Consider the following 20,748-nt stretch of genomic DNA (forward strand, 5'->3'; position numbering starts at 1 on the left):
TGCGGACCAAAAAGAACCTGAACCGAATGCAGTGCAAATCTTCAAGGATTGCCACACCAGCAAGATGAAGGGCATGAGCACACCAGTTCAAGCCGCTGTTGTAAGTCCTTACTCCTCCTGCCTTGAACTGATTGGTACTGTGATGTGTTCATTTAACTACTTGGTTTGCAGCCAATGTCAGTTACTCTGTTCACTTTTATTCACAGTTGTCTTAACGTATCATTTCACCTTACATGGTTTAAAAGAGATGAAGGATATTCTTTTGGTCTTGATCTGTAATCTAGTTGTTATGTTCACGTGCGCACACAATGATAAAATAGCCTGTTTGTTTTATATCTGTTTGCCCATGATATGAATGATGTCATACTATGTTCATCCTACTTTAAACCATGTCTCTTTATCCTTAGATGTCAACGAATGTGAGGAAATAGACAATACAGTAGGCATGCTACATGGACATATGTTCCGAAAGTGATTTTATTATGTAGTTGGCACTACAATACATGCTAATGTATTACAGTAGTTCACCAAAATAAGTTATGTATAAACGTTTAACCTACTTTGTTTGTTTTTGTCTCATTAGTAACTTATCTGGTACACTAATCTACAAGTTCAAACTTTCAGGAAGCTATGGAACAAATGATTGAACAGCCACAACCACCTGAAGGTGACGAGGCTACTACAGGCACAATGTCACCTCTTGCTGCAGTGCGTCAGTATCTCTCCACTAACAGTGCAAAAAGCACCTTCCTGCGTAATTCTGGGTTGGTTGTCAAGGTAACCTCGTCCAAATCGCCTACTGAACAAAATCTTCCTGCTAGACAGAGTGATATATCTGTGCTCCAGACACAAGTCCAATCCCTAATGGACGTTGTTTCGGAAACAAGAATAGTGGTTGAGAAATGTCGTCAAGATATGAATGGTTTTGAAACCAGACTATCAGACATTCGCTTCGTTGTTCAAGAGCAATGGCGGAAAAAGGTGGAGATCGTGCTGCTCCATCAGATTCTACAGCCTGAAACATTAGCACTCAGGTCAAATGATCTGTGCTTCTATACATCTGATGGTGCTTTTATCTGGAAGGACTGTAAACTTTATGCCAACAGGCCTTTTGTTGTATGGTTGGAATTTATTTTGTTGTGATACAACATTTATGATGCTGCCTCAGGCTGCAGTAATTACGACGCTATTTTTGTATAGTGTAGGTTTATCTTAGTAATGTATTCGGCCGAAAGCTTCGTAGGAGCCCAACATGCCAACATTCGTCGGGCCCATTCCAATTGGGCTAAAAACGATTACGGGCCGAAATTGGCATGTAGCCCACTAAAAATATCTGGGCCTAAATCAGCATAAGCTTTCATATTTTTCTGGTAGGCCTGTGCCCATAGTGGGCCTTTAACAGGCCTAAACATAATTTGGGCCCTCAGTAAAAATAGGCCGTTTACAGGTGTAAATATCTCGAGCCCATAAAAAACATGGGCCTTTAATAGACCGAAAGTGAGATTGGGCCCTGATTGTGCCAAATAACCCACTGGACTTAGCAGGCCGAAATGGTGGCCCATTTACGATGCGGATCTTTGACAGGCCGAAATTCGGACGGGCCGTAAATGCGCCGACCTAATACACGGGCCTTTAACAGGCCGGAACTTCGGTCGGGCTAGATTATCGTCATTTTTATATGGGCCGTTAATGGGCCCGATATGACGTTGGGCCACATATGGCCCATGGTTTACGTCCGGCGTTAACAGGCCGAAAATGACAACAGGCCGAAAGTGGCCCAAAGCTATAGTGGGCCTCTAACAGGCCGAATGTCAGACATGGCCGAATATGACCCAAATCCTTCACGGTCGTTTATGGGCCGAAAGTTTTGATGGCCTGTAAATGGGCCCAAATGAAGCCGGACCTTTAACAGGCCGGAAATACACCGGGCCGTAATTCGGCCCAATTACTTAGCGGACTGTTAACGGGCCAGAAGTGACCATGGGCCGCGTTGATGACAAGTTTAGGACAGGCCGTTGACGGGCCGATTTGACAGAGAATGTTGGGCCTTTAGCTGGGCCGGCCCATTATGGTCTGCAGAATCTTGTGGGCCTTTAGCTGGGCCGGCCCATTGTGGTCCGCAAAATCTTGTGGGCCTTTAGCTGGGCCGGCCCATTATGGTCTGCAAAATCGTGTGGGCCTTTAGCTGGGCCGGCCCATTATGGTCCGCTAAATTTTGTGGGCCTTTAGCTGGGCCGGCCCATTATGGTCCGCTAAATCTTATGGGCCTTCGGTTGGGCCGGCCCATTTAAACTTTGTGGGCCACTTTTGGGCCGGTCCACGTGTCAACATATCATAGGCCCATCTCGACCGTTGGATGAGTGACACCTGTGCCAACGCGGAGCTGACGCGTGGATCCGTCAGCCAATGAGAATTTTACACGTGGAAAATCGGCATTGGTCGTGGCTGTTAACGGGTTATCGGATCCAAAATCCGACCCGATAGCTTAACGGCGTTCCGTTACGGTGGATGCCACGTGTCGGTCACCCTTGACGAAAGCACTTCTGTGACGCGCGATTTATCGTCATGGAAGTGGACACTTCCGTGATGATAATTTTGGCAATGTCATGGAACACTTCTACGACAGCACAGGTATGACTATCTTGATTCTGTCATAAATTTGTCATGGATGTACATGCATGACAGAAAACGCGACCTACTGTGACAAACACGTATCATCACGGAAGTGTATTTTTTTGTAGTGCTTTGTAATCACTGGTCCCTGTAACGGCAGAACCGACTTCAAACTCAAAATTCCATATATGGCGTATGTCAAGAAATCAGAAAAAGAGATCGAGATTTGCAGCCAAAAGTGCACATTCATCTGTATTTAGTCCCATGATAAGAGTCGATCATCCCCCCAAGCCCATATCTCAACAACATCTCGTAGAAAAGCGCTGCAGTCTCGCGAGACTGGGACCTGGACTTCTGCCTGTGGGGCTACCGAAGACTGGGGCATTCGTTAGAGTCTCCGTACATCAGTCAAGCTCACGTCCGCGTCCAAAAGAAACCAATTGGCAGGAAGTGCTCGGCTCCATGCGTGAATAAGATTTACCACTCCGAGTGGCTCGCCAATGTTGTCATGGCACTACTAGGAAAAGGCCTACTAATGGCGCACCTAATTTGGCCATTAATGGCGCATTAGTGGTGCGCCATTAGTAGCACGCCATTAGTATTTTTTACTAATGGCGCACCTCAGATGCGCCATTAGTATATACAACAGTGCGCCATTAGTATGCCTCCCAGGGGGCCATGTATACCCAGGTGCTTTGGCATACTAATGGCGCACGACAACGAGATGCGCCATTAGTAAGTTCGGCATACTAATGGTGCACTGTCTAATGATGCGCCATTAGTATCCATACTAATGGCGCACTATGGTGTGATGCGCCATTAGTATGAATATTAGGTTTTTTTTATTTTTTTATTTTCTGTTTTTTGCACAGGTTACAAAATGTATAATTGGACAAAATATAAACAGCACACATCAACAACAGATTCATCGAATACAATAGAAGATTAGTCTCTGAATACAATTCATCATTTTAGTCTCCGAATACAATTCATCATATTAGTCTCCGAATTGAAAAGACCGAACAAAGATAGAACATTATATTACAAGTCTCGAGACCACGATTTTGTCTTCACATTACAAGTCGATATCGATCATCTAAACTACCATCACATAGAAGAGAGCTGCGGTCATCACGATGAAACTCGTCTTCATCCGGTTCCTCCAACGCTCCCTCCCCTCTCCCGCTAGATAGCGGGTGTATCTAGATTCGGCCTCGGCCCTAGTGGCGTACCCTTTGTAACTGTTACCGCTGAATCGGTGAACCTGTCTCCGACACTCCTCCCAGTCGTCGTAGACTCCGGGAACCTTACCCTTGTACACGACATACCACGGCATCGCTATGCAGTAGCCAAACGAAACGTTAGTACCAATTCACAGACAATACATAAGCAATATATAAGTATGCAACAGAACGATCGGAAGAGAAAAGCAAGACATTAATAGCATCGATTACATCTTAAGTTGAACGACTCTCGAAACCAAAGAGACATACTACAAGTTCATTAAAGTTTAATTACAACATGAGCCAATCGATGTTTCAGAACTAGACACAGCATCACTGCTTTCGACTCGACTCAAGGGACCGGAGCGTGGATGAAGCCGCCGTCTATCGTGGGAGTCATGAAAGAACGGGCGTTGTCAGCCTGCATTTGTAGGATTGTGTCGATGTCACTGTTGGACGGTTGATTTCTGAGGTAGAACTGCCCCGAGGTACGAAGGACATCTTGATGGATGATTTCCGCAAACTCCGACTGGATGCGAAAGAATTCTTGTCTGATGTCCGCGTCCTGGATTGCCGACACGCTCGCGGCCCAATCTTTGAGTCTACTCGGTAGCAGAAGGTGATGATGGTCCCGTACGATCGCCCGCATGTGATGGATGGCGTAGTAGGCACCCTTCTGACCGCCAGGCGGCTGCTTGACGCAGCAGAACGTCGTATTGTGGGAGAACACGTGCTTGCCGTACTTACGAATAGGCCTGGTGAAGGTGCCTCCAGATTTGACGTAGCCGGGGAGAACATCATCAAGAACCTTCTTGACATTTGTGTAGTCTACGTTCGACTGACGGTCCGGGTCGAAATACGTGGCCATGGAATATTTGGGGCTTAGGAGGATGAGCGTGCAACGTGTGTCACTGCAGAAAACACGGAATGTTAAAAGAAAAACGATCGAAATCTAAGAATTCATATGTTACGGGGCGGTTGAGGGGAGGACTTACTCGGGAAAGTAAGGCACGAGGAAGTTATCCTTATCTTGGTTTGCCAGAATGACGCCTTCGAGGTAAGAACTCGCGACTTGCCGGTCCCCAGCGCTGCCCAAGATCTTGGCACGCATGTAGAAGGGGTCGACTATCACGATGTCCGGGGTCTTGTCGCGAATGATCCGCATCTCCATACTCAGCGAAAATAGCCGAACGAAGGTGTAGTGCAGCGGATGAAGGTTCAACATAGCGTGGATGTCATCAAACCGCAGGACGATCGTACCCCCGATGGAGTTATCCACAAAGCCCTTGCCCTCTGGCACCTTGGCCGCGAAAACCGGGTATGCCACATCCTTCTCTCTGAGACGCCGCTTCTCCAAAGAAAGAACACTGTCATGCAGACTCCGCATAGCACCGGTTGCAGCATCGAGCATATTTCTCGGTAGCATCGGCCTACCCGCCACATGCACCCTCCTCGAGATATCCTTAGGTGAAGGTGGCCTATCCTGAGCACGGATCATACTCGGTGCCGGCTGGCCCGCACCCTTGTTAGTCTTTCTTTTGCATGCCTTCTTCTTCTCCTGTAATGGGACCGAGTTCTGCTCACAGACCGCCTTCTTGAGTGTGTTGGGGCTGATCATATTTCGCACCTCGCCTATCTGAGGCTCGGTGAAGTCGCAGCTGGAGGCGTCTCCTGAGAGCTGAACTGCAGACGACGCCTGTTGCAACTTGGCTTCTCCGCGGTACCAGCTAGATCGCGCACGTCTTTTGTTGGGTTGGGTTCTTGAGAAGGAGGCCCCATGAAGTCGCCACCGTACCCATGATCGGCAAAGTACTGATCGACGTTGGCAAATGTATCATCGTCGTCGTCGTTCTGATCCTGTGCCATATGCATGTTTGGATCCAGTGGCATAGGGATGTCCGGCACCATTGCGGCGGTCTTGCCATGGGGCCGACTTGGCGCCGGCACGACTGGCGGTGTTGTCTTTGGGGTGGTGTCCCCCGCCCCCAAACGAATCTGGCTCTTCGGCCAAAGCAGGGGCCAGCTCAGGCAGGCGCTGAGGGTCATCACGTCATCATCGTCGGCCCCGACGGGTCGAATCGGAGGTAACAACTCGTCGCAGCCTGGCAGCACCCGAACCAGTTGAACCCTAAACAAGTTGGGTGGCATCTGGGTACCGTGGAACAAGGGGTTGCCCGGTTGAACGATTTTGCCCTTGGCGACATCGACCAACTCGTTGTTCACGAAGTGCAGGAGAGTGCACGGAACGTCGGCGGCGCCCTGCGAAAACATGTAGGGCGTCAGGGATGCCCAGTCAAAGGCAAGGAGATGAAGTCCTCGGCCGAGAGAGGCTTAATTAGTTACCGTGATGATGGCGTCGAGCTCGGCTAATGTCGAGGCACCGCCAACGGCGGGCATGCAGTTGACGGAGGGGCCGCTTGCTGCAGAGGTGCCGGCCGACGTACACCCGGGTGCATTAAGCTCCCGTGCCGGCGTCGGAGACACCAATGCCGCCTCCGCCGGAGACACCAATGGCCCCGCCATCGCGTTCTGCGAGTTGCTGGCCGTGAAGCTAGGAATCGGGGGCGGCCCCTGTTGGCCGCCCGCAATCCACGCACTAATCCCCTGGATCAAGGTAGGCACAATGGCGGTGATCGTCGCTCCGAGTTGTTGTTGCACTTGCTCTTGGACAATCTCCGGAATCCGCGCCACCTGTGCCCTGAGTTCTTGAACCTCGCGCGCCTGGCTTTCCGAGCTAGTCTTTTTCTCCTTTCGCCCACCAGTGTTATAGTATGACGATCATTTTGTCGACAAGCCTTTGCCGGCCACACGACCAGCTGACGTCGGCTTACTGAGCTTATCCTTGTTCTTCATTACATTCAACGCCCTATTTAGAGTGGTGTCCCAAGGGTTGCTCTTAGTCGACCCCGCGCTACTGCTTTCAGTCGCCTGCGGAAGGAATGTGAACCATTTAGAAATTTGGCTTCATTAATTAGAATGCAACCATATGGAGCTAATTACGCGGGGGTGTATTCCTTACCAGAACAAGCTCAAGCGCCCTGGTCTTCGGATCCGTGGTAAGCTCCTTTGTTTTCGGGTCCTTCTTGTACCGGGCCCTGACAAAGTTCCTGGTCTGCTTGTCACCGTATTTATCGAAGAGGGGCGGTAGGCCTTGCTCGGCACGGTCCGCCTCCTCCTTGTCCCATATAGGCTCCGCCACTCTGTAACCGCCGGGACCGAGTGTGTGTTCCCCTAAGTTCAGCTCCCGCATTTCTTTCCCCCACCTACTTGATTCGGAGCTTGCGGTGCTCGAGCAATTGATCTTGAAGTCGTTGTAGTCATCTTCGGTGATCGAAGGATTTTTCTCCTTGATCTTCTCATAACTCTCACCTTTCTCGATCATTCTCTTCACATTGCTTTTCCAAGTAGACAGGGCCGTGCTCATCTTCGTGAGGGCAGCATTGTTCACTTTATTCCCTTTGAGGCTTGTGTTTTCAAATTCAGCGGGGAACTTGTATCGTTCGTGCAGCTTCGTGAAGAGGAGGTTGCGCAAATTCCCTCGGTCAGGATGCCTGAGGTTCTCGGTGTTGATCGAGACGGTGCTCCGGAGAATGCACCCGAGCTGAAGCGAGTACCCCTTGACTATTCGTTCGGGCGCCGTTGGATTCCCGTTGGAGTCCACTTCAGTAACTTCCTCCTTGAGGGTGCGGAGCACGGTCGGGCGCCGGTCCTTCCGTTGCCTCTTCGGTTGGCTGCCATCTGTGCGTGCGCCGCCATCATCAGTGGTGGCATCCTCGGCGGCACCATCAGTGGTGGCATCAGTGGGGTCATCCTCGGCGGTACCATCAGTGGTCTCAGGATCGGTGGGGAAGGCGGCGTCCTCATACAAGTGAGGTTGTTCCTCCATCTCCTGGGACAGCTCCCAGAATTTCTTGCCGCCCGAACCCCCGGCCTCATCGTTGTTGGCCATGTTTCTCTATAAATAGGAACAAAGTTTGGTCAAAAAGTTGGTTATTGTCAAGGAACAAGATCTCTAAGTTGACCAAATAACCTAATTCTCGAGGAATGTTGCCAAAAAGTTGGTTATTGTCAAGGAACAATTGAGAGATGTTTGTGATATTGCCTAGGTGTTTTGGGATAGAACCTGTTAGTGTGTTGTTGCTAAGGTCCAAGTCCACGTTCTCAGGGTAACCTAGTTCTTGAGGGGTGTGTCTAGAAAGTTGGTTGCTGCAAAGATACAAGGTTGTGAGTTTGGTCAAATTGCCTATGATGTTTGTGATATTGCCTTGGATCTTGAAGGCACTGTTGCATGATGCAGGGGTGTGTCTAGAAAGTTGGTTGCTGCAAAGATACAAGGTTGTAACACTAGGATTTGTGCACAAGCTAAGCTAGCTAAGACAGTAGCTTCCTTGCAACCCACAAAAGACAAAGGAAAAGGGGTGAAAAGGGGGAGATGGTTAGCTTTGATGAGCAGGCAACATCTTCCTAACCCCCTTCTTCTTGTCTCCTCTCACTATCTCTCTCACACACATGGCAAGCAAGGGTGTCTGAGTGTGTGAAAAAAATACTAAACTAATCCAACCACTAAAGCAAATTAATTTTTATTTTGGTTGAGAATCGGGCACCTTCTAGGTCAAGAAAATTGGGCATGACCTTTGCTAATTTTCTTGACCTAGGAGTGCCCCATTTCTCAACCGAAACGGAAATTAATCGACGTTTCAGGAGAAAGGGGTTATTTTAGAAGATCACAAGTAGCAGCAACATCACTTGACAAAATCACAACTAGCAGCAGCAACTCGCAGATAGCAGCAGCAGCATCACTTGACAAGTTTCAGACCACATAAATAGCACAAGTGACATGAAAATTCACTTGTAGTGTACTGATAGCACAAGTGACATGAAAATTCCTTTTACTGTCAAAAAACTACTAATAGCACAAGTGACATGAAAATTCAGGAGTAGGAGATCACAAAGGCCATGTCATGCTTGGCAATATTTGTTTACTGAAACTAAATGAACATTTTACTGTCAATAAAAATGTTTTACATATCCTGCAGACAAGTGCAACCACCGGTAGAGGAGTTTCAGCTGTTTCTTTGAACATTTTACTGTCATCACTTACTGAACCTTTTACATATGCACAGGTTTTAGCTAATTTGAACATTTCACAAGGAATGCCATCACTTACTGAGTGATTTGAGTGAAATGCACTTGCAACCAAAAGGCTGAAAGGCAGGCCGGTTTGCTCTTCTATGAAAATGCCACACCTTTTCATGGCATATTGTACGAAAGACATAACTATGGGGGTTTTACATATCTGTTTCTTTGAACATTTTACTGTCAATAAAAATGATGTACTGCTGCTTTCAGTTAATTCAAATTAGCTAAAACCTTTTACTGTCAAATAGTGCTAATGTTTACTCTATGAAATAAACTACTTCTCCTCCTTTCAGTTGATACATGTTTGCTTTTGCAATGCTATTGATTTTTTCCCTTTCTCTTTTACAGAAGGCCACAAGACAACAAATGCATTCTTCCTTCTATTTGTTTGCTCTTTCCTACATCTTACTTCAGTATAGTAAATCATGTGTAATCTGTTTTTGCCAGTGTAACAAGAAACTACCCGGTGGTGTTGACACCCCTCTTCTCGTTGCTATAACTGCTCCCTCACTGAAATGTGTCAAGCTCCTGGTGGAGGTATCGTGCCTGCAGTATTCATTTTTGTTGTGTTAGGCCTTGGAAAGTTAGAATTACTTAAGCAAATTTTTGCTCAATGCTTGAAACTGTTACTGGAAGCTGGTGCTGACCCTGTGTAAGATTTCTGTACCTCTATGCCATGGCATGCCAATTGCTTGAACATCCAACTGATGTTAACAGTTTATTTAGAGCTGGTGCTCTCGCAAACAGGCCCATGAATTAGTGGAGCTGGGTATCCATAGTTCTAAGAATTCAAGGAGCTGGAATTGGGGGTGTTTCGGTGTGCATTTTGTTTGTTAAGCTTAAATCATCTTATACCAACTATGGGAAGCACATAATACCAATGCTTACAGAAAAGAAATCTATGTGCTCAACAAAACTTAGGCATTGATCCTATAACTCATCGTGCCAGAGAGAGAGAGGGGGGTCTGACCTGCTGCTGTGCGTCCGAGGCATGGTGCGTGGGAGGTTTGCCGGTGATGGATGTCGCCTGCCTGCCGGTGACGGATGCCGCCTGCCTAGATGCAAATGGGGGTTGAGTGAGTCACAGCAGGCCAGGGGAAGGTACAAGAATGGAGAGAGAGAGAGAGAGAGAGAGAGAGAGAGGCTTACTGACCTGCTGCTGTCCGGCGGCGGCTGGTCCAGATCCAGGAGCCTCTGTGGCCGTGGTGAGAGGGCGAGGCGGATGGAATTGCTTTACTTGTATTGGGCAGTCCTTGAAACATAGAAAAAGAGATCACACAATTGATTTAACACTGAAAATGATTTGTGTAATCTGGTTGGTACTCTTACAGTTGCATAAATTGAAAAAAAATTGATCTGTGTGATCTGGGTTACAGTATCAGCAACCTTGCATTTCATTTTATACAAAATTGTACTCCACCAAGAACAGAGCCATACTATAGCAGCAAGACTGTAGTAAGAAAGAACCAAGTCCCAAGTCCCAAGTCCCATATCACACAAAAGAGCAGAGTGCATGCTTGATGTTAAACTTTTTTAGGTACTTCTTTGTCATTGATGATATATGGGATGAATCAGTATGGGAAATTATTCACCGCGTGTTTCCAGAAAACCAAAAAGGTAGTCAAGTAATCACAACCACAAGACTTGAAACTGTAGCTAATGCAAGCTGCAACTATCAGCACGAGTTCGTTTACAAGATGAGTCCTCTTGATGATCAAAACTCAAGAAAACTATTTTTCAGCAGAGTTGGACAGAATGACTCCTTGTACATTTTTATTCTGACGAAACTGAAAAAAATTGACACTTGGGTTAACTGAAGAAGGAAGCAGCACGATTCAATGTCTAGCAGCAGCAGCAGCTGTTAGACACGGCAGTGGCGGCTACAGGCGCGCGCAGCAGCAGCTGTTGCAAGGCAGCGGGCGGGGCACGGCCGTGGGCAGGTGCACACACGCGAGGGGGTGAACTGGGGCGGCCAGAGACGTGGGGAAAAAGCACGGCCACGACGAGCTCGTGGCCATGGCGGACGATGGCTTCGGCCTCGAACAGAGCGACGAATACGACGGCGGTTCCGCACGGGAAGGAGAAGGGAATGGTTGAGTGCCTCACCGAGGAGGGACATGATGGCCCGTTGGTGGCTTAGGAGCAGCAGAACGGCGACAATCGTCGCGGACGCGCCGGTGACTGTAGGTTGAAGACGACGACGAATCCGGCAATGTAGGGGCTCCCACCAAGGATGTCGGGGCGGCGAGGCGGGGTCGAGGCGGCGTCGGGGCAGTGGGGCAGCGTCGAGGCGGCGGGGCAGCGGCGTTGGGAGAGGAGAGGGGAAGGGGATCGAGGGCGAGGGAGAGAGAGAGAGGGGATAGGGAGGGGCCGGGGAGGGAGGGGAATATGGATGGGGCCAGGCACAATACTAATGGCGCACCACCCCTCGGTGCGCCATAAGTATGTCCATACTAATGGCGCACCCCACCGTGGTGCGCCATTAGTATTTTTTTTCTGCTCGAGCCAACAGGTTATCTTCCACCTGAACTGATCCACACCAAGTTCCCTCTACTAGCTCGACTAGTCAGCAGCCAGTTCTCACACCAGGAGGTCCTGTGTTCGATTCCCAGGCTCCACAATTTTTTTATCCATTTAAAATGTTGTTTGATACTTATTTGTGTTTAAATATGTTCAAACTTGTTTAAATCATAATAGTAATATTTTTTTATAAGACAGTAATAATTTTTAAAAAAATTACATCAAACAGTAATGCCGGTGGAGCGGGGGAGGGTGCGCGGGGTGCGGGGGGTCGGCGGCGGCGGTTGAGTAGGGGCGGGGTGCGGGGGGTCGGCGGCGGCAGTTGAGTAGGGGAGGGGTGCGGGGGGTCGGCGGCGGCGGTTGAGTAGGGGAATCGAGGGTGCGGGGGGTCGGCGGCGGCGGCCGGTGGACCGGGGGGTGCTCGGCGACGAGGGGGACCGGATCTGGCAAGGTGGGATAGCGATCGAGATGGAGGGGGATCGAGATTGAGTGTCCATGAAATTTAAAAATATTCATGATAGTTCAAAAAGTTCCCATGAAATACAATCGAGAAATGAAGGCTACGATTTAAATACAATTGATCTTAGCTAGCTATCTGTTCACAATCTTCTTTCCCTTCTTTTTTGCAAATGGAGTTCTTCTGTGGAACGGACGTCCTTTAGGTAGGGTGGTCCTGCTTCTTCTTGTGGTGTATGCTGCTACTTCATCATCGTCGTCATGTTCGATCCTCGGGTCGCCATACTTGTCGAAGTCTTGCTCATTGGCTACTCCATCCATTCCGATGATCTTCCTTTTGCCTCTCCTCACGACAACACGACTGGGCTTTGACGGGTTGGTAGTGAAGAAGCATTAGTCCACTTGGGAAGCCAGTACCCATGGCTCATTTTTCGCGGTGACGTTTGCGCCCGCGGTCTTGGATTTGGCTTCAGGTATAACCATGGTGGTGAAATACCGGTCTTCTTTTAGGACTCTCTTGGCCCATCTGACACGGAACATCGGGACCTTCTCTCCAGCGTAGCTCAGCTCCCAGATCTCCTCGATCCTTCCGTAGTATCTGTCCTTGTCGTTACCGGTGTAGGATTCCATTGTTACCCCGGAGTTCTGATAACCATCGCTCTTCATGTCCTTGGCCTCGGTGTAGAATGTGTAGCCGTTGATATCGTACGCCTCATAGGTCATCAGGTTGTGCTCGGCGCCCTGTGACAAGGCGAATATGAGTTGTTCTTCCGCGGAAGAATCCTCATGTAAAGGGTACGACAGAAGCTTCTGCTTCAACCAACGCGTGAAACATGAGTTGTGCTCTTTGAGTATATCTCCGTCCGTCCTCTGTTGGCCTCGGTCATTGTACGTCTTCTTAATAAAGGTTTTGTGCTGTACCACCCAAGGATCGACCACGTCTATGTGTTGTAGCGCGACTAGGTTTGCTCTTTCAAAGTCGGCGAGTCGACCCTCGAAGTCGACATGCATTTCGCGACGACCCTCACGGTGACCCCATCCAGCGAGCCTGCCGAGGTGCCTGTTGACGGGCAGACCAACGGGGTTCTCGATGCCTAGATAATTCATGCAGTAGGAGATGCACTCTTCGGTCAGAAAGCCCCTGGCTATGCTTCCCTCTGGACGTGACATGTTGCGAACGTATCCTTTGATGACACCATTCATCCTTTCGAACGGCATCATGTTGTGCAGGAACGTCGGCCCGAGTTGGATGATATCGTCCACGATATGGACCAGCAGATGCACCATAACATCGAAGAATGCGGGCGGGAAGTACATCTCAAGCTCGCATAGTATCACCACGATCTCTTCCTGTAGCCTTCTGAGTTGCCTCACGCCAACAGACTTCGAGAGATGACGTCGAAAAAGTTGCATAGGCCAAATAGGGTTTCACGGACGTGCGCGTCCATGATCCCACGGATTGCAACTGGAAGTATCTGCATCATCAGCACGTGACAGTCGTGAGACTTCATCCCGCTGAACTTCAGCTTCGCTGGGTCTAGGTATCTGCTTATCTTCCCCGCGTAACCGTAAGGAAGTTTTACTCCTACGAGGCAGGTGAAAAACTGCTCGATCTCCTCCTGACTTAGAGTGAAGCACGCGGGAGGGTAGTCATTTCCGGTCTTCTTGGCCTTTTTGCCTTTGTGACGACTTTCCGTGTCCTGCTTCGCCTCATCATCATCATCATCATCATCATCATCATCATGATCATCATATATAGCGTGAAGCTCCTGCCTGATGCCCATTGATTTCAAGTCTGCCCTTGCTTTCGGCCCATCTTTGGTCCTCTCTGGCATGTTGAGCAGGGTACCAAGCAGACTCTCGCACACGTTTTTCGTGATATGCATGACATCAAGGCTGTGAGGCACACGGTGGATCTTCCAGTACGGCAAGTCCCAGAAAACAGACCTCGTTTTCCATACCTTCAGCAGTGGCTCTGGCGCCTTTCGCTTCTTTCCCGGCTCTGGCGCCTTTTGCTTCTTTCCCGGCAGTGGGCAGTCTTTCCAATTTTTCAACAGCTCGTCTATTTCCTCGCCGCTCCTCGTACGTGGGCGTCCTCGGGGTTCGGTTTCACCATCGAACAGATCCTTGCGTTTTCTCCACGGGTCATCGTCGCGAAGCCACCTTCGATGTCCCATGAACACGGTTTTCGAAGACCCGGGATACAGATACAGATTGATGTCATTCCCTGGTTGTTTTGGTCCTTCAATTAGCATACTCATGTGAATGTACTTCCTCTTCATGCACAACTAGGGGGGGAGGTTGTACATTCACACAAACACAGGCCAGGTGCTATGTGTGCTTCTCTGGCTGCCAAACGGATTGACTCCATCGGTGCTCGCGCCCAGCACGATGTTCCTTGGATCATTCCCAAATTCTGGGTCTTCGAAGTTCAACACTTGCCACTGGCTCGCATCCTTAGGGTGACTCAGCATCTTGTCTTTTTTATCTATCTCCGGATCATTTGCGTCATCTTCTCGCTTCTTCTCCTCCCTATCCGCGTGCCAACGCAGGAGCTTTGCTACCTTAGGATCCGCGAAATACCGCTGCAGACGAGGAGTGATCGGAAAGTACCACACCACTTTTCGAGGAGCTTTCTTCCTCTTCTTGTATCGAGTGACGCCGCACACCGGACATATGGTAGACTCCGCGTGCTCATCCCGATAAATGATGCAATTGTTCATGCACACATGGTATTTCACGTGCGGTAAATCCAGAGGACACACGATTTTCTTCGCCTCCTCCAAACTGGTCGGGCACTTGTTCCCCTTGGGAAGACGTTCGTGCCAGAATGACATGTTCTCGTCGAAGCATGCGTCGGTCATTTTGTGTTTTACCTTCATCTCCAGAGCCATGAGCGTTACTTTCAGGCGGGTATCCTCGGGCCTGCATCCTTCATACAATGGAGTAACCGCGTCTAACTCAAGTTGATCCATCTTGGCTTTCTCTCGGGCGGCAGCTCTTGCGTTATCCGTCTGCTTGAGAAGCAGCTCTTGAATATGAGGGTCCTGCACCCAGCCCATCGATGGTCCAGCGTCGTCTGCTCCGCCGGCATCATCATCTTCATGATCATGCCCGTCGACTGCTCCGGCATCTTCCTCATCATCATGTCCTGCATCTTCTACATGATGACTGTGTACAACATCACCGTCGTGATCATCTCCTCGGGATTCTTTGTCTTCTCGCCCGCCCGAGCCGCGGTGGTTGTCTTGCTGCCCTTCCTCATTTCTTGCTCGGCCCCCATGGACGACTTCGTAGTCATCTTCATCACCTTGCCACCGATAGCCATCCATGAAACCACGCAAGAGCAGGTGGTCCCGCACCTGCCCGGATTCCGGGTCCGCAATAAGGCTCTTCAACTTGCATCTTCGACACGGACATCTTATCTCCGTCTCGTTCTTTTAAAGCATCTCGGCCTTCGCGGACCTCAAAAACCTATTCACGATGCCTTCGGTCATCATGCGGACCATGGTCGCCTATGGGGTAGAGCAAAACGATATTTTAGAACCAAGAAAAAATTTGGCATGACTTTCCCTAAAAATAGGACCAAAAAGAATGCTTAATGCCAAAATTCTCGCCGAAACGGAAATGAATCAACATTCCGGCAAAATATTGGCAACTATCGAATTTCAAATACCGGTACACCTCCAAACACAAACACATATGCAACACCACAAACATATGCAACACCACGAACATACATAGATCTAGCTAGGCCATAAAAAGTGCATGTGCACATTGTTGTAGGGAGAACAACATAAATATAGCTTCCCCCCTTACTTACCTATCAAAACAAGGTAATTTAACCACTTAAATTGAATGAATCTATGGTGGAAATGAGGTGAAAAAGAGGAGGCACCCGAGACAAGGAGGAGGTGGAGAGAATGAAGTGGGGAGAAAGTGAGTGTGGGTAGGAGAGGCTGTCCAAAATATCTTGTTGCTGCCCACTTACTAATGGCACACCAACTCTAAATGCGCCATTAGTAATCCAGGTTACTAATGGCACACCTCCTGGTGGTGCGCCATTAGTAGTTTTGCAAAAAAAAATACTAATGGTGCACTGTCCCACAGTGCGCCATTACTAGTTTAAACTAGTAATGGCGCACGGTGGAACAGTGCACCATTAGTAGTTTTGCAAAAAAGGGAATAAAAAATATAATAAAAAAACAACATTAGTGGCGCACTTTCCGGCTGGTGCGCCATTACTAGTTACAACTAGTAATGGCTCACTGTATCTGGATGCGCCATTAGTATGTTTGGACAGGCGCACTAGTTAAAAAAAATTGATACTAATGGCGCACCCTGGGCCAGGTGCGCCATTAGTAGTTTCAACTCTAATGGCGTATCAGTAGGTGGTGCGCCATTAGTATATACTAATGGTGCATCGCTTGTCTGGTGCGCCATTAGTATCAATCCCATCTATAGCCCTTTTTCTAGTAGTGTGGTCCCCAAGAAGGATGATTCACTTTGCATGTGCATTGACTTCAAGCATATCAATCGGGCCTGCCCGAAAGATCATTTTCCACTCCCCGCATCGACCAAATTGTCGACTCGACTGCGGGGTGTGAGCGTTTGTCCTTTTTGGACGCCTATTCCGGGTACCATCAGATCTGACTGTATGGACCCGATGAGATAAAAACGGCTTTCATCACTCAATTCGGATGCTCCTGTTATGTCACTATGCAATTCGGCCTGAAGAACGCCAGAGCCACATTCATGAGGATGATCCAGAAGTGTCTGCTCACTCAAATCAGTCGGAATGTGGAAGAATACATGGATGACATTGTGGTCAAGTCACGTAAAGGTTCCGACCTGCTGGCTGACCTTGCTAAAACCTTTGCCAATCTCAGAAGATATGATATCAAGCTTAATCCATCAAAGTGCACATTTGGAGTTCCTAGCGGAAAATTACTTGGTTTCCTCGTTTCCGAACAAGGGATCGACGCTAACCCAGAGAAAGTTGTGTTATACTTCGGATGAAACGCCCTGTGCGTGTGCACGATGTCCAGAAGCTTACTGGTTGCTTGGCCGCCTTGAGTCGATTCATTTCTCACCTCGGTGAAAAGGCATTGCCTCTTTACCGACTGATGAAGAAGTCTGATAAGTTCGAGTGGACTCCCGAAGCTGATGCAGCGTTTGCAGAGCTCAAAGCCCTGCTTTCCACCCAGCCGGTGCTTGCTGCACCAATCAGCAAAGAGCCTTTACTGCTTTATATTGTAGCCACTGGACAAGTTGTTAGTACAATACTCACGGTCGAGCGGGAGGAAGAAGGAAAAGCATATAAAGTTCAGCGCCTAGTATATTATGTTTCTAAAGTTCTGACTCCGTCGAAGCAAAGATATCCACATTATCAGAAGCTTGTTTATGGGATTTACATGACCACGAAGAAGGTTGCACACTATTTCTCTGATCATTCCATTACAGTCGTCAGCGATGCCCCATTATCATAGATCCTGAACAATAGAGATGCAACTGGTCGAGTGGCAAAGTGGGCGATTGAACTCCTTCCCCTGGACATCAAATTTGAGGCAAAGAAAGCTATCAAGTCTCAAGCAATAGCTGATTTCCTCGTCGAGTGGATTGTACAACAACTTTCGGCCCAAATTCCTCAGAGCATTGGACCATGTTCTTCGATGGGTCCAAGATGCTGAATGGGTCCGGTGCTGGGGTGGTGTTGGTATCCCCCCGTGGTGACAAACTCAGCTATGTTCTCCAGATTCACTTTGAATCCTCCAACAATGAAGCTGAATATGAGGCACTTCTGTATGGGTTGCGTATGGCCATTTCACTCGGCGTCCGTCGCCTCATGGTCTATGGCGACTCGGATTTAGTGGTCAGTCAGGTGATGAAGGAGTGGGACGTCAGAAGCCCAGCTATGACTGGTTATTGCAATGCAGTGAGAAAGTTAGAAAAGAGGTTTGAGGGGTTAGAGCTTCATCACATCCCTCGACTGAAAAATCAAGCAGCCGATGATCTGGCAAAGATAGGCTCCAAGAGGGAAGCCATTCCCAGCAATGTGTTCCTGGAGCATATTCATACACCTTCAGTTCAAGAAGATCCCTTCACTGAAGAGCCCCCACAGCCAAAGAGTGCCACCGATCCGACTGAAATCGAGGTTCCAGCCATGGCCGATTTGATTATGGAGGTTTTGGTCATCACCCCCGATTGGACAGTACCATATATCGCGTACATTCTTAGAAGGGAACTCCCAGAGGATGAAGAAGAGGCTCGACAGATCGTCTGTCGATCTAAAGCCATTACTGTGATAAGAGGACAGTTGTTCAGAGAAAGTGTGACTGAAGTTTGCCAGAAATGCATACACCTAAAGAAGGTCGAGTGATCCTCAATGACATCCACTCGGGGACCTGTGGTCACCATGCGTCCTCTCGGACCATTGTGGCCAAAGCATACCGAGCGGGATTTGACTGGCCACGGGCAAATGACATGGCAAAAGAAATAGTCGACAAATGTGAAGGTTGCCATTTTTACTCCAACATGTCTCACAAGCCTGCATCGGCCCTGAAGACCATTCCACTCGTTTGGCCCTTTACTGTTTGGGGATTGGACATGGTTGGACCTCTGAGGACTGGTAGGAGTGGATTCACTCATGTGCTTGTAGCAGTCGACAAGTTCACCAAGTGGATTGAAGCCAAGCCTATCAAGAACCTTGAAGCCAGTACTACTATCAGCTTCATCAGAGAGTTAACATTCAGATATGGTGTTCCACACAGCATCATCACTGACAACGGGTCAAACTTCGATTCTGATGAGTTCAGAACGTTTTGTGCTTCCCAACGTACTCGAGTCGACTATGCCTCAGTCACCCACCCCCAGTCGAATGGGCAAGCTAAAAGAGCAAATGGATTGATTCTCAAAGGACTGAAACCCCGACTGATGCATGACCTCAAACACGCAGCAGGAGCCTGGGTGGATGAACTTCCATCAGTATTGTGGCGATTGAGGACAACTCCCAATCGGTCGACTGGGAGAACCCCCTTTTTCTTGGTTTATGGAGCCGAAGCTGTACTTCCGAGTGACTTGCTCCACAATGCGCCCCGAGTCGAGCTTTTCTGAGAAGAAGAAGCAGAACAGGCACTGCAAGATGCAGTCGATCTCCTGGAAGAAGAAAGAGAGATGGCCTTGATCCAATCAACCATCTATCAGCAAGACCTGCGTCGATTCCATGCCAGAAACATGAGGGGTCGAGCATTTCAAGAGGGAGACTTGGTTCTCCGAGTGGATCAGCAGAAACCTCACAAGCTTGCTCCTGCCTGGGAGGCCCCTTCATTGTCACCAGAGTGCTCCACAATGGAGCGTACCACCTCTACAAAGTCGAGCACAAGAAAGACGAGCCGCGAGCTTGGAATGCGGAGTTGCTCTACCCCTTTTATACTTAAGCACTCAGTCTATTGGGCTGTAATAAAGAAGCACCTTTGTAGTTTGTTTATCAAAGACAAGAGTTTTTACAGTTTTCTAAAATGATTGTCGATTGCTTACGCTTGTTTCTGAAATCCCCAAGTGGGTGGCTTAGCTGCGAATCTGTTTCGCCTAAGTTGAAAAAAATCCTACCGAGTGATGAGCAAGCCTCTCACTCGGGGGGCTTAGCTGCAGTCTAGTACTCGCCTAAGTTGAAAAAAAAATCCTACCGAGTGATGAGCAAGCCTCTCACTCAGGGGCTTAGCTACAATCCACTACTCGCCTAAGTTGAAAAAATCCTACCGAGTGATGAGCAAGCCTCTCACTCGGGGCCTTAGCTGCAGTCCAGTGCTCGCCTAAGTTTCAAAAATCCTACCGAGTGATGAGCAAGCCTCTCACTCGGGTGCTTAGCTACAGTCCAGTACTTGCCTAAGTTTCAAAAATCCTACCGAGTGATGAGCAAGCCTCTCACTCGGGGGCTTAGCTGCAGTCCAGTGCTCGCCTAAGTTTCAAAAATCCTACCGAGTGATGAGCAAGCCTCTCACTCGGGGGCTTAGCTGCAGTCCAATACTCGCCTAAGTTTCAAAAATCCTACCGAGTGATGAGCAAGCCTCTCACTCGGGGGCTTAGCTGCAGTCCAGTACTCGCCTAAGTTTCAAAAATCCTACCTAGTGATGAGCAAGCCTCTCACTTGGGGGCTTAGCTGCAGTCCAGTACTCGCCTAAGTTTCAAAAATCCTACCGAGTGATGAGCAAGCCTCTCACTCGAGGGCTTAGCTGCAGTCCAGTACTCGCCTAAGTTTCAAAAATCCTATCGAGTGATGAGCAAGCCTCCCACTCGAAGGCTTAGCTGCAGTCCAGTACTCGCCTAAGTTTCAAAAATCCTACCGATTGATGAGCAAGCCTCTCACTCAGGGGCTTAGCTGCAATCCAGTGCTCGCCTAAGTTTCAAAAATCCTACCGAGTGATGAGCAAGCCTCTCACTCGGGGGCTTAGCTACAGTCCAGTACTCGCCTAAGTTTCAAAAATCCCACCGAGTGATGAGCAACCCTCTCACTCGGGGGCTTAGTTGTAGTCCAGTGCTCGCCTAAGTTTCAGAAATCCTACCGAGTGATGAGGAAACCTCTCACTCAGGGCTTAGCTGCAGTCCAGTGCTCGCCTAAGTTTCAGAAATCCTACCGAGTGATGAGCAAACCTCACACTCGGGGGCTTAGCTGCAGTCCAGTACTCGCCTAAGTTTCAAAAATCCTACCGAGTGATGAGAAAGCCTCTCACTCAGGGGCTTAGCTGCAGTCCAGCGCCCGCCTAAGTTACAAAAATCCTACCGAGTGATGAGCAAACCT

This window comes from Triticum aestivum, chromosome 4A, assembly GCF_018294505.1.
Source record: "Triticum aestivum cultivar Chinese Spring chromosome 4A, IWGSC CS RefSeq v2.1, whole genome shotgun sequence".
Taxonomy (NCBI): Eukaryota; Viridiplantae; Streptophyta; class Magnoliopsida; order Poales; family Poaceae; genus Triticum; species Triticum aestivum.